Source organism: Protopterus annectens, chromosome 11.part0 (assembly GCF_019279795.1).
Source record: "Protopterus annectens isolate FY-2018-M chromosome 11.part0, PAN1.0, whole genome shotgun sequence".
Taxonomy (NCBI): Eukaryota; Metazoa; Chordata; order Ceratodontiformes; family Protopteridae; genus Protopterus; species Protopterus annectens.
Window position 1 is genome coordinate 1260309999 of NC_056745.1, and position 15979 is coordinate 1260325977.

Genomic DNA, 15979 nt, shown 5'->3' on the forward strand with positions numbered 1-15979 from the left:
TGAGTTCAATATTTTGAGATTCAGGATTTGGAGCTTTCGAGATTTTGAAGTGAACCATATATATATATATATATATATATATATATATATATATATATATTATATCTAGAGAGACAGAGATGGGGGAGAGAGAAAGAGAGAGAGAGAGACACACACACACACACACAGAAAGGTATAGAGTGATGTAGTGCTGTAGTGTGCAATAGTAGGTAGGTAGGGATTCTAATCTCACATTAGCCACCTTGTGTGTGTATATATTCCACATATAGTGGTATACAGATGCCCAACAGGCCTATGTCTGTGCAATGGTCAATCATTTAATGGGCCTGTGACTACTTTCATTTACAACAGTGGCCTCACTGTCAACAGCTTCTGATGTCATCTGTCCCAACAGAAGTGGCAGATAGTCTCCAAACAAATAAGCCCAGTGGTGCATGCAATAAGTTCATATCACTATAGTATATACAACTAGATAGATAGGGGTTCTAATCCCAACATCGGCAACTATGTGAGTGTGTGTATGTGTGTGTGTAAGTATATCCCCTTGTAGCAGTGTGTATGTCTTGCCTACGTGTGTGTAATGCTAATACATTTTAAGGCCTGTGCCTACTTGTTAACCACCCATTGGCTTACTTTACAAGGCCTGCTGATGTCATTCCACCTTAGAACCACAGTTACACACTCTCCAAATGTATAAAATCTGGGGCGCATGCAATAAGTATGTAGTGCTATAGTATATATCACTAGATAGATAGGGGTTCTAATCTCAAAATCAGTAACTGTGTGTGTAAGGCTATCATCTCGCAGCAGTGCAGCTTCTTGTCTGTTTGTGATGGCTATACAATTTCAAGGGCCTGTTAACCCCCTCCAATGGCAAATCTTTTAGGGCCTACTGATGTCACCCACCTTAGAAGCATAGTTAGACACTCTCCAAACACATAATCACTGTGAAGCATGCAATACGTACGTAGCACTATAGTATATATACCTAGATAGATAGGGGTTCTAATCTCAAAATCAGTAACTGTGTGTGTGTGTGTGTGTGTGTGTGTGTGTGTGTGTGTGTGTGTGTGTGTGTGTGTGTGTGTGTTTGTGTGCATGTGTGTGTGTGCAATCTATGCAAGGCTAATGATGCCATCCACCTTAGAAGCACAGTTGTGGGATGTCAACCCATGGGACAGATTCAGCCACCAACAACCCCACCTATACCTCACTATGGCCACCATTGACATCAGCGGCCAGTGAAACACTGACATCAGGTTGTGAGGGGGGGCATACTCCAACGCCCATGGTCACCTGTGCAGAGGAAGACTACATTAATACCTTAATATTATGTCTACACACACACACACACACACACACACACACACACACACACACACACACACACACACACACACACATATACAGGTGAGGAGACACAACTGCATTATACATACCACACCTTATTGCTGATCCCATGCACAACACACAAGCAGACCACAACAGACACACATTTCAGGCCCTTAACAACATTCAGTGCAGCTACATCCAGTTAATGTTGCCAGTGCTATATACCTGTGAGATAAGAGATAGTTCAGTGTATGTGATGGACCTTTACCTAAAATACAGTGCACCCGTTTCCACCATAATATTGCCACTCTTTATAGCAGACTGCCTAGACCTTCACAAAAATATATGCAAATATGTAACAGCTTCTGCAAATATGCTACTTTGATTACCAATTCAAATGCACTGCAGTGAACCCCTCCACAACTGAACATGCAAGTATTGTACTATGGCTAACAGTCGTGTCCATGGCAAACTGGCAGCCCTTAACATTCCTAGAGTATAGACAAGCCATAACAAAACAGTTTCACACTCACTGGCTACAGGATGCTGGACTCCAGCTTTACCAGATGTACTTATGGAATTGTGGGTGAGAGGTATTGTCAGCAAACCCAAAATATGGCATTGGTACAGGATAATATATGCAAATATCAGCATGTACAGTACGAACTGTGATATTGCCCGCATTGGTGACATTCTGAGTATGTATGCAAACATGTGTGTTACACCCCCCCAAATGAAGACTGATTGATTACTATGCTATTCACACAGCATGAATTTACACTGCATTTTTATGACCTTTTTTATGACTGTATTTTTGCATTTATACATATGTATGTGTATATATGTGTATATACATTCATTTGTATATATATATATATATATATATATATATATATATATATATATATATATATATATATTTTTTTTTTATTTGTTATCATTATGACAATACTTCATTTTTGTAGAAAATCACATTTGTTATTTTTTCAGTTTGATGGTCATGATGTAATTTCCTGTTTAGTAAGTTATTTAAGGAACTGGAAATCATTTGAAAATGTTTCTGAGGAAGTTCACGTATTAAACAGTGGATGAAAGCGCTAAATCTTTGGCTTCTGGTTTACTTGTTTTTTTTTTGCCAGCAGGTCTGCAGTTCATTTTTTCGTTTTGTTTGGTTGTCAGCATTTTTTGAGGTTTGTGGTCCAACTGGTGAATCACCATGGCAGCTGAGAGTGCCAATTTAAGCAGTCAAGACAGTCTTTTGGACTTGACTGTGTATCCAGTTCCTGCCAGTGGCTCTAGTCCTGCCAGTGGCTCTAGTCCTGCCAAGGTTGTGGGAGAGAAAACCCAAGAAGAACTTATCACTTTTATTGTTCAAACAGTCAAAGACACTTTTGTTTCCACGATGTTCAAGGAACATTCTAAGTTGGATATCGCTAGTGATTCTGCAAGCAGTGTGGCTGGTTCAGTCAAAGGCACTAATGAGAAGTCTTTAACAGCTACAGTTTTAGATTTACCGCCAGACGACACAGGAAGTTACGTCACAGCTAGTACTAGCTGTTTAGCTAAAGCATCGACGACGGTGTTGAACACCACAAACAAGGGAATAAACGAAAGCAATGTGTGGGATTACATTTGCAAATCTTTCAATACTCCATTTGCTGATGTTCAAGTTCAAGCATCTGATTCAGCAGCAAGTAAGTCGATAAATGATAGTGCTTATACTGACACTATTAACTGTAAAAAGAGCATATATGACCTAGAAAAATGGTTTTCAGGTTTGTCACGTTAGAGCTAGAGGTATCCTATTTGAGTGAATGTATAAATAGGAAAATTGTGCCTCAGGGCTTAAGGACAGCCAAGTTCCCTAATTGTGTAACTTTTGGTGATGAACTGAGTACCAAACTTATTGAGCTTTATAACAATACTGGCATCACCATGATGGGTTTTTTGGTTGAACACTACTTGAAAGAACTTGAGACTATTAGGGAAAATATTAAATCACTAGATGAGAAAATCAAATGCTTTGGATGTTTTAAAGATTATATTATTTTATACAACGGTGTAGAAGCGAAGGCTGACAGGCACCAGGCTTCCATTGTGACTAGGAAACAACATAAACTAAAAAGAGACATTTTGGCTTATCAGGCCAAACATGCATATTTATTACAAGATAGGGTAGAAGACCCTTCTGTTAAGATCTACAACAGCAGTGACAGTGGAAGTCCTGCTTTAAACAGTGGGGCTAAGGAAGCCACAAATACTATAGCATTTTCAACAACAAATGATATTGGTTCTAGAGGTTCTGACAGGAATGTTGGACACAATAGTGTATCTAATGGAGAAGTCGGCGCCATTTCTGACTTTAACAACCAACATTCTAGCAATTCTTCTAATGGAAATTATGCTGAAATACTTGTCAATGGAAAGCAGGGACCAAACCAAGGCCCTTTTCCGCTGGCAGTGCCAGTCAACAAACAGACTCAGAAGTGGAACAATACGTCCCACAACAAATGGAAGGGGAAAGGGAGAGGGAGATACCCCAACCAGAGGAAATACAAGTGAATACCACAAGACAAGCTGAAGATTTTAGCATCAATGTTATTAATTTATCTGGAGTTGCTTTATCCACTGAAACTGTTAATGTTTTGAAAATAATAATAGAGTGAATATTGGTAGATTGTTAATAGATTTTAGATTATATTTAAGAAAATTGAACCTACAGTATATAATGCATGATGTGTTGGTCACTGTTCAAACTCCTTCCATGACTGGGCCGAAAAAAGCTAGTACTTTTAACCCCCCACTGCATACTACTTTGCAAATGTTTCAAAATCAATGTGAAAATGAGTTTTGCAGGATGACAGGTTATGTAAGTGATGACAATCTAAGTTCCTCTGAAAAGGGAGCTTTGCAAGATTTATGCAAAAATTCTGATATTAGAACAATGAAGGCTGACAAAGGGGGTAAAATTGTGGTCATGGATACCATTCAATATAATGAATCTATGATAGACATGTTAAGTAACAGTGAGACATACAAAGTGACTAGTGTCAATGTTGTTAAAAATAGTTTTCAACGAGTTGATACGCTGTTGTTTGACATGTTTAGCCAAGGAGAATTAGATCATCAGAGTTATGAATATTTGTTGGTCGAACACCCAAAATTGGCTACATTATTTGGCATTCCAAAATTACATGTTGACCAGCATAACCCACCTTTTAGACCTATTATTTCCGCAAAGCATTCCAAAAACTGAGAATATATCTATTTGGCTTGACTATATTCTGAATCCTATTGTAGAGAGAACTAGATTTTACATCAGAGATTCCTGGCATTTATTGGAAGAACTAAGGAATATAGATGTTTCATCTAGTTCTGTCAGTTTTGCTACTCTTGACGTCAAGTCCTTATATACCGCTATCAAGCAAACAGAAGGATTAGAATATTTGAGGGAATACCTGACTTTATATTCTGATGTTGAGAAACACAAGGTTAGCACCATTTGTGATCTAATGGAGTTAGTCCTAGAGAATAATTTCTTCAGATTTGGCAAACATATTTATCAACAGATTTCAGGAGTAGCAATGGGAGCGAGGGTGGCACCAGCTTTTGCCAATTTGGTTATGGCAAATTGGGAGCTTAAATTTTTGGTTAAACATCATCTTTTCAATAGGGCACTTGCATATTTTAGATTTATAGATGATTTACTTTTTTGTGGAATGGCACTTTTGAAGAATTTTCTGACTTGGTGACAGATTTGAATCACAGTACTGACTTCTTGGTCTTCAAATTGAGTGGTTTTGGGGATAACATTCCCTTTCTTGATGTCCTCCTTAGTATAGATACAGTTAATAACACATTGAAAAGTCAAATATACAGGAAAGAGGTTTTTGTGAACCAGTATTTACACAAGGACAGTTTACATCCTACACATATGAAAAAAGGAGTAGTGAAGGGCCAAATAATTTGTTTGAGTAGGCTCACCACTGATGATGATGTATTTCAAAGTAAAGTAGGATTTTTAAGGTCACTATTCTTGTATAGAGGTTACGCATTAGACTGGATTCAAAAAATAGAGAAAGAGGTAATTTCTTTAAGGAAGGGGGTTGCTAAACCGATTCTTCTTTCTAGTCAGATAGGTTTAAGTTCTGGTTCCAAAGTCTTAGAGAATACCAGTAGTTACCACCTAGCGTTCTCTTTACCGATTGTTGAAATGTGGTTCATCAGGGACATCATGGTTAACAATTGGAAAATGATATTAGGAAATAAAGATTTGGTTGGTACTTTAGGGATGAAACCCACTTTCACTTACAAAAGAGTTAAAAACTTAAAATCTATGCTGGAGATGTATCATTATAGGTATCAGGACATGACAAGAGCAGCCAGTATTAAGAAGGGTACTTATGCATGCAATAACTGTAGGCAGTGTAGATTTATTAGTAACAGTACTAGTGTATTCATAAAATCTCTTAATTACACCATTTGGTCTAAGAGTTATTACAATTGTAATTCCGATTATTTTGTTTACATCGCCAATTGTGTTTCATGTGAACATTATTACATAGGAAAAACTAAAAGGCTTCTAAAAAGAAGAATCTACAAGCACAATTTGGCTATAAAAACAAAGATCAGTTTAATTCTTTGGCCAAACATTCTTTAACATGTAGAGATTTTAAGAAATTTAAATTTTCAGTTTTGGAAAAAATCAACATTAATGAATTTGGAGGAGATTTAAACAATGTCTTAGAATGCAAGGAGACATTGTGGCAACTTTTGTTGGGGGCTGATAGGTTGCCTGGCCTCAATGATTATATTAATTTAAAATGTTTTTTGAAATATAGATAGGTGTTTGAGACCATATGCATGTGATCCGTGTGTGTTTTGTGTGAGGTGTACATGTGCGTACACATACATGTTCATATCACTCTGATTCCCTTCAGAGACATGATATGATTTACATTATTCATATATATACAATTTTTTTTGTTTTATACATATATTACATTTTATATATTATATTATATACATTTTGGTGTGTGTACTTGTGTGTATATATCATCATTATTTTTATATTGTCATATATATTTTTTACGACATTTAAATATATATTTTTTCACATGTGTATTTTACATTTTCATAGTGACTGTTTGATTCTATGTTTGTGTGTGTGTGTGTGTGTGTGTGTGTGTGTGTGCGTGTGTGTGTGTGTGTGTGTGTGTGTGTGTGTGTGTGTGTGTGTGTGTGTGTGTGTGTGTGTGTGTGTGCGTGTGTGCGTGTGTGTGTGTGTTTGTGTGTGAGGGTGTGTGTATGCATGTGATTGTTGTGTCTACGTGGGAGAGCTCTTTGGATACGCATTTCCTATGCTCAAGTTGATTACTATGCTATTCACACAGCATGAATTTACACTGCATTTTTATGACCGTTTTTTTATGACTGTATTTTTGCATTTATACATATGTATGTGTATATATGTGTATATACATTCATTTGTATATATATATATATATATATATATATATATATATATATATATATATATATTTTTTTTATTTGTTATCATTATGACAATACTTAATTTTTGTAGAAAATCACATTTGTTATTTTTTCAGTTTGATGGTCATGATGTCATTTCCTGTTTAGTAAGTTATTTAAGGAACTGGAAATCATTTGAAAATGTTTCTGAGGAAGTTCACGTATTAAACAGTGGATGAAAGCACTAAATGTTTGGCTTCTGGTTTACTTGTTTTTTTGCCAGCAGGTCTGCAGTTCATTTTTTCGTTTTGTTTGGTTGTCAGCTTCTGCAAATATGCTACTTTGATTACCAATTCAAATGCACTGCAGTGAACCCCTCCACAACTGAACATGCAAGTATTGTACTATGGCTAACAGTTGTGTCCATGGCAAACTGGCAGCCCTTAACATTCCTAGAGTATAGACAAGCCATAACAAAACAGTTTCACACTCACTGGCTACAGGATGCTGGACTCCAGCTTTACCAGATGTACTTATGGAATTGTGGATGAGAGGTATTGTCAGCAAACCCAAATGTGGCATTGGTGCAGGATAATATATGCGAATATCAGCATGTACAGTACGAACTGTGATATTGCCCGCATTGGTGACATTCTGAGTATGTGTGCACACATGTGTGTTACACCCCCCCCAAATGAAGACTGACCTGACATCCATGTATAGGTATGCAGAGGCTGCCACTATGACTGCTACAGTATTAAAAGTGATGACTACAAGAGGCTTACCTGGAAGCTATTCTGCTGTGGAAACTGTGCCACCTACCTCCATGACATATAGGGTGATGGATATTTGTGAGCTGGAGGCTGATCCCAGGTTTTCCAGGAACACCTCTGTGGCCGAGGGTGGTTGTTGTGCAACAGGCCCTCCACTGGTGCCAGCACAGTCCCTGGCCACAGCTGTGTCCCTTTGCCATGCAGTATTTATCATGTCTGTGACCCGGTGTCAGACCTGCAAATAGCTTCTTTCCTGTAGCCCTATGTGATTTACTGATGCCACAAGGTCTGCCCAAAGTGCAGCATGATGTTCCTGATTCTGCTGACTCCTCAACAGCAGGATGTCATGATGCAGTCTGAGGCCGTCAACTATACCTTCATTCTCAGCTGCAGAAAAAGATGGGTTCCTCCGTCTGTACATCAGTCCTGAAAGACAAGAAGAGGTGAACACATCACAGGACCACATACATTGCTCTGCATTATGTACACACCCTGCACATCACCATTTGACTGCATTATCCTCTGCTAACTCCCACATCATACCCCGCCATCTATCACCTCAATATGAATGTGGCTATCAACAGCATAGTGGCAATATATCATTTTTTTCCCTCCTCATCTTGCTGTTTCCTGCTACTTGCTGCATGTTCTCTAAGATGTTCAACTGCATCTTTTCTGTTGCACATATTACTGCTTGTTTATAGCCTGTCTACAGTGTATGCCATAGTGTCAGCCTCCTACTTTTGTTTTACATACCTGGGGTGGCTGACATGGGCATCCTGACACTGTGTAGCAACTGCCTCATGTACACAGACAACATCTACAAACACCACCAAGGAATACAATTTGTGAGAGATGCAATGACATTAGGTACCTACAGTCCATGCTCTCTCCCTCGCAAGACAGCATTTCTGGCATGAAACAGGTTGCCAACACTATCAGTACACCTCACACACTACCCACACCTACACAACACACACCCACATATGCGGAGGTCCTCAACATACACATCACCAAACAAAGGTGTCCTCTGAAGCAACAACACATGCAAACTCCACAGCCCTCCACACCACATGCCACACATAGCCACACACCTGTGTCCCACAGCCACTATCTGGTCTGTGACATCAACAGGAGTTGTTGTCAGGTCAAGTGTGTGTCTCAGACACTCACTCAGCTGTGGAATGGACACCCTGTCCATATCAGGCAGAGTGCCTCTTTACCCGGTTTTAAGCAAAACCTGGATAACTGGATGGTGAAAAGGACATATACCCTTGGGATACTACCTGTATCCCTGTTGGACTGGGGCATCAGGTGCTGACTTGCATAAACATGGGCTAAACTGTGAGCTAGGCTTATGGGGACCTCAAGGCCAATATCATAGTAACATTCTATGATCTTAGGTATACCAGTTATAGCCCTGTGTGCTGTGATGGACTGTGTTATGTCTCCACACCCATCGCTGTCATCTACTGTAGTGTGTTCCCCATGGGCGATGTCCCAGTACCATGTCATACAGCCACAATCCAACAAATAGGTGAGTGGTACTACAAATGTATGGGGACAGTCCAGTAACATCTGTGTGACCCAATGACAGACAGCACTGAAATGTGCTGTAGGGTATCCTGTCTGTAGGTGTTTGACATCCACAGTACACAGATGTTTGCTGAATGTGTACATGTGCCTGATATATGTGGATCCTCTGCCAGACAATTGTGGATGTCTGGCAAACAGTTGGACAATATGTAATGGTTGTTCCCAGACTATAGGGAATCTGGCTGTCACACACCAGACCTCTCAGAAGACAGTTATGGTACATTAATATCTGGTATTATTCCCTTACATTGTATGCTTGATATGTACACTCTGTCACTGAGGCAGGGCCTGTGTTCCCCCCACTACTACTGGGTATACCCTTCTGTCCTGCTATAGGAGGTCAACAGGTATGATAGGCATAGCTCTCACTTGACGAGATATGGGTGTGGAGTACACAATGACCTAGCCAGAGTACATTAGGAACAGTCAGGGACACCTGGACAATGTTTGAAGTATGTCTGTGTGACATTCACAGACTGATAGGAGCTGACTGACAGTACTTCATATGATATGCCAGCTGTAGCCACTGGTACTTACTGTCACTATTGTCTAAAACACAATCCAGTAGCATTCGTACATGAGCTAGCCATTGTCGGAGGGACTCAGAGGGCGAGAGCTGTGATATATGTCACAGCAGACAGAGCCAAAAGAGAAGCCTGTAGATGCTGGACAGCTGACTAACAGCAACATGTCATTCCAAGATATGTGCTACAGACCTACTGTTGTAATCCCTATCTCCCATAACTGCATCCTCCCATCTGTGTCCCATTACATGGGGACTTCTATTACATACCTGGTATAGCGCTGTTCTCCTTTATGTGCAGAAATCCAGTAGTATAATACTTATATTCATGCAGTCTGTCTTCGTAAAGAAAGTCACAGACCTGTTTACCATAGGCATCAGCTTGCCTTTTGTAGGTAATGCTCATGAACAGGTGATTGCCTGCGCACCAGTCTGTGGCTCTTACTTACTAATTGCATCCAGAACAGCTGGGTTGCATTTTCATTAGCCAATGGCATGGCACCACAGTGCTATATTTAAGTCCTTCATGTAGGCCTTGGCTCGTTTCATGGCCTGTGAGATGTACATTATCAAGTTGTGGGGACTACAGCATCACAGAGGGTAGGTAAAAATACTTCCCACTGTCCGTAATTATGTGGTATGTCCACAGTTTGGCATACTATTTTTGGCAATTGTGAACAGAATTTTTGATTATGTGGCAGTTTGCTGTTTAACAATGTGGGTTGAGGTCAGTAAGGGGACAGATAATGTGAGTGCCATACATCATTTACATCAGAATATGCATGTTGCTGCAGTAGCTGCTGGTCTATCAGCTGTGTATGTTTGTAGAGGAACACTATGGCACATGTCCCTGTCACTTGACCAACCCCCCCTTTATGTATGGGTGTTGTTTGGATTCCCTCTTCTAGGTGGTTGGGAGGTATGGTAGGTCTGTAGCAGGTAGCTGAACATACTACTGCTTATGTTGCAGGCTGCAGCTGCTGCATTCTGCCCAGGAGTCATATAGGGGATTGTGAACATTTTGGGGGACAGCAAGCTGTATATGTCAGTGAGGGAGGAGTGTCAGCTCTGTTCTCACAACATAGCCAGGGTGAGGGTACCCATAACAGTGCAGGTGAGGCATGTCCATCAGTTACATATGTTATGTAATAGTGCCATCCAGAGAGTGATAGGTGACATTTAGGATGCCTATACATACTTGTGAAGTATGTCCCAGCCTACGGGCCTTTGACTTGCCAAAATGAGTGGCAGTGACTGCAGTGGCAGCAACCAGTTCTGCTTAAAATTGTAGGGCTCAGTCATTTATTTGTTGTTTTAACAAGCATGTACTTAACATGCAACAGACTAAAATGGAAACCAAGCTGTGGGTGGAAAAATGTACAGCATGCTAGGGATGACTGTAGTAGCAGCAACTGCTTCTGCTTAGAATTGCATGTTTCAATCAGTTATTTTTTCTATTGACAAGCATGTACTTGACATGCAACTGACTGGAATGGAAGCCAGGACTGTGGGTGGCAAAATGTAAAGCATTTTTAAAATGTAACAGACTGAGCTACGGAGTCAATATTATAGCAGGTGTATTTGAAAGACATATGTGCATGCATACAGTCTGTTTCACAGGATTGGCATGAACATTTGTGTTCAGATGGGTATGACCTGTGACATTGAACTGTCTGTCATGATTTTCTAATCTCAGTCTGTACTAACTTGTCAGTACTTCAGCACACAGAATAGGTTTTTTGACAGCCATGCCAAAAGTAGGTGGCACAATTGTGGACATTCTGCAACAGTCTGTGCAGTTGTCAGCTGTACCTGATATCCTAGGCCTCACATGCATCCATCAACATTTATTTGGCTGTGTACTGGTTTGGTGTCTGCATCACAGTCCCAAGTATGTTGTCAATTTTCCCATTTTATGTGCAAGCAGTGTGTCACTGGCAGTCGGGATATGTTTATGGAATCACCTGTTATGCTTCAGAGCTGAGTGGCCTAGTGGGGGTAATGCATTATACTTTAATTTACAGGGTAATGGGTTTGAGACTTAGCAGTCCTATATTTTTGGCTGATGTGCATCACTGATACTCAGGATATTTTTATGGAGGTGCCAGCTATTCTGCAGAGCTGAGTGACCTAGTGGGCTAATGCACACAGCAGGTGATCGTTGAACCCACAGTGCATGATCCTGCTCACCATCCATGGTAGCTGTTGCTGGGTGACAACTCCCTCTCCACACCCACTCCCAGAGGTGGTTCCACCCTTAGATGGTTCAGGACCAGCAGAGGAGGCAGAACCCGGTTGGGTCCCAGACATGCTGGGACTCAGTGCCATAGCCTGTTAAGGTAGGGTAGGCGAATCCGCAGGAAGCAGCCTACCCAGTCAAGCTATGGTATGAAGTTTTTTTTCAAAGTGTATAGGTTAGTAATGAACAGAACATTTAAACGTTAGTTATAACAGTATGCCAGGTTGCTACAATTACCTCCGTAACATAACATTGCATAGCATATGGAACACAACAATAAGTGGGATAACAGTCAGTATTGTAATGGCATGCCTGTAACAGTTACAGCAAAAGGCCAACAGCATAGGTAATTCAACAAGGTATGTTAGTATGCAACGATTGTAATATATAACAATAATAAAAAACAAGGCCCATCATAATGTTTTGAGAACAACATATATTAAAAGTAAGTCATACCTGATCTATAACAATAAGAAATTTTGATGCAGATAATGGGTGGGGGGAGAGAGGAAGACATTCCATTACTACCAGTATAGGCTATATTGTTTGCATCGGTTCTCTGATATATTGTACAGGTCTGCCCTTACTTTATGTATAAAAGTGCCCTATAGCTTCTGTAGCATGTGCATACCTCTCAAGCTATCCACATGGGACAGTGTGGGACAAGCTGTAACACCTACAGGCACAAAACTACAGGGAACTATTACATGTCAGGGGAACATATATGAGTGCCAAGGTGTACTGTGGACTGATGTAATGTGACTGTGCTATAGACATAAATCAAATATACCGTATGTTAAATCTGTGTCCAAGGGATTTGGCAATAATGATCATAGTCTGTGACAGCGTGACACTTGAGAGGCATGTATTGTGCACAGTACAGAGATCTTAAGCTTATTATGCCATCCTTGGCAGGCATGGGGTTAGACAATCAGCAGACATTCAGAGACACACCAGGCATTCAGCAGTACCAAGATTAAACAGTTGTATTTGTTTTTTTAACCTGTATTAGTATTGCACTTGTTGACTTTTTATATATTGATGTATTATCACCTTGCTGAGCAATGCTGTTAACACTCTGGTACATCTGGACACACAAATTAGTAACCCATTCAAACAGCTACTACAGCCATTTATTTACCTTTGATTCCTGTGGGAGAACATCTGTTAACAATACATAACTGTTTCTATAAATATTTAGTAGTACTTGGTCCTGGATTTCAACCCAGGTCCATGTGTGACAAAATGTACATCATCCCTAGTGTTTATCAAACCGAGCTACTGAGCCACTGCTGAATATTGATTGACTGATATGCGCCTAGAGCTCACCTGGTAACAAACTGTCACCTGGTAATAGAGGTAGAGTGTTAAATAAGACTGCTGTGACACTTGAACGCACATGCATGAGATTCATGCATGACAGCAATAGTAGGTGAACTGTGCATTAGTACATGGAATGCAGGTGTAGACAATTAACCCATAGTTGGTGGAACTATGTGTGATGTGTACAGACCATATCAGAGTGCTGGGTTGGCTACCTGACCCATATACAGTTGCAGATGGTATATTTGCAGTATACAGCATTTACAGTTTCATACTTGCCTGCTGCAGCGTAACTAAGATCAGGAATGAATATAGCTGAAATGCAATGGTTAACACAAGACAATCCTGAGATTCACACTACATACCTTGGCAGTTCCTATTCTAGGTTCAGATCTTAGTGCAGAACAAATACCATAATGCATTATATCTTGTAGTGCAGCTCACTCCACATATAGTTTAGCAAAACACTTCTTTATTAGCTAACCTTCAGTCACTTTGTGGTAGTATTCCCATTTTTACATCACAGCAGTTGTACTACACGATTTCATGACAAATAGCCCAACATATGCACATATTGCACAGCACATGCAACATTCTTTATTGATGAACACTTCCTATAATGCAGGTGTTGCAATATAGCTGCAATTCCACAATTAATGCAGTAGAAACTTTATTTTCTTACCATTATGAATGCAGTTGAACTTTATTTCCTTGACATTATTCATGCAGTTGAACTTTATTTCCTTAATATTATTAATGCAGTAGAAACATTTATTTTCTTAACAATAGTAATGCAGTAGAAACTTTAATCAGGTATCATGCTTTCATCTCTAGTGAACTGTACCTGGCATTACTCAGTTATATCAGTCCAGGTCCATGACCACATTCACTGCAGTACACTCAAAACATACTGGCAGTTACTAATGTACTCTTTATTGTTTATATGACTATAGATTGCTAGACCAGCTGCACTCATCACACTCTCGGTACAACCTGGCCAGGCTCCCTGCATGGGCATACAGGTTGTGAGCTCTCTCCTCTGCAGCTGTAGGGAGAGAAACACACCATTATGGGTACCTGTCTATCACACATGCAGATTAGTTATTGGTAAAACAATGCTAACAATACTTACGGACTTGTGGGGTATTGTCATCCTGGGCATCTTGGGTCTAAGTGGCCAAGGGATCTCCCTTCCTGCACTTCAGGTCATCAACACCTGCGCACCTGTGTGGGGGATACCAGTTGCGCTGGTGATGTCACATGCCAACTGTTCCCAGGCCTCTGATTTGTATTCTGTCCCCTGGTACTGGGCCTGAAGCAGTCAGATCTCATGGTCTTTTACAAGAAGTCCAACCATGACCCTGGACTCCAGAATGACCAACTGCTGCAGTCAGAAGTGCGCACCTTCTCCAACTCCTGACATAGTCTCTGCCAAGATCAAACTCCAAAAGATTCTGGCTGTATTCCTGCCTGTTGCACTTAAATTAGGCTGTTTTCTCACCCTTTGCTGCCATTGGGACATTTTTAAAAATGCGGCACTTCACTTAGCACCACACAAACCCACTGAGCTCAGATGAGCAGTGGTTAAACTGGCAATGCTTAGCAATACTCAGTGGTGCACAAACCAGTTTAGCTCAAAAGGAGAGTGCTTAGCAGTGCGAAGCACTGCTTAGTAATGTGCAAACCGGCTAAGTACTGCTAAAACATTCCTTGTTTAAGCAGTGTTTGGCTAGGCTTAGCTATACTTAGCAGAACTTAGCTGGGCGCAGCACTGCAGGATTTCATTATACATTTCCTAACCATGTAATTGCAAAATAAATGCTTCATAAAATGTCTCTGCATAATACAATATTCCATCAGGGGTATAAAATACATCTCTTACATGTAGTTGCAACATACATGCTTAATAACCTGTATGTGTTCATACAAAATACAATCAGTGCTTACAAGTACATCTCATAAATGTGTATTTGCACAGTAATATTAATAACCTGTCTGTGCAATCGCACAATTATTTCATCAGGATGTAAAATAATTCCCAGAATGTGTATTCATAAAATAACTGTTCTGTGTATTCGACTCTCTGCACTTACTGCATATGAGGCTGTCACCATTCTAACCATTCAGCTACATAACCTTGAGAATGGCAGTTGTACTCATATATATATATATATATATATATATATATATATATATATATATACACATATATAGATATCTCCACTAGTTTAAGCACAGCTGAGCACCACAATGCACTACCCAAACCCACTCAGCTATGCTTAAATTTGACCATTCCATTTATAATTGAATCCATCTGTTTTCTGTTTTTAGATGCCTGTCATGTGTCCATTGGTAAGTGCCATGCTGCACTGTGCAAACACACACACACACACACACACACACACACACACACACACACACACACACACACACACACAAATTAAACTAATTCCATTTTATTTTTAGTGCCATACACTGACTATTTGGCACTTTGACAGTGCAGGGGGTGTGTTACTCATCTCTGGACACTAAATGATAAAAAGTTCCAGGATGCATGCAAAAAATACTAGTAATAAAAGTAATGCACCCAGTAGCCATCAAGGAAAACTCCACTTTATTTGAATCAAACACCAGCAAAATCCATTAGTTGTTAAGTGCTTTCATCATAGACAATGACTTCATCAGAACAAGGATAATTCACATGCTTGAAGAAGTCTATAT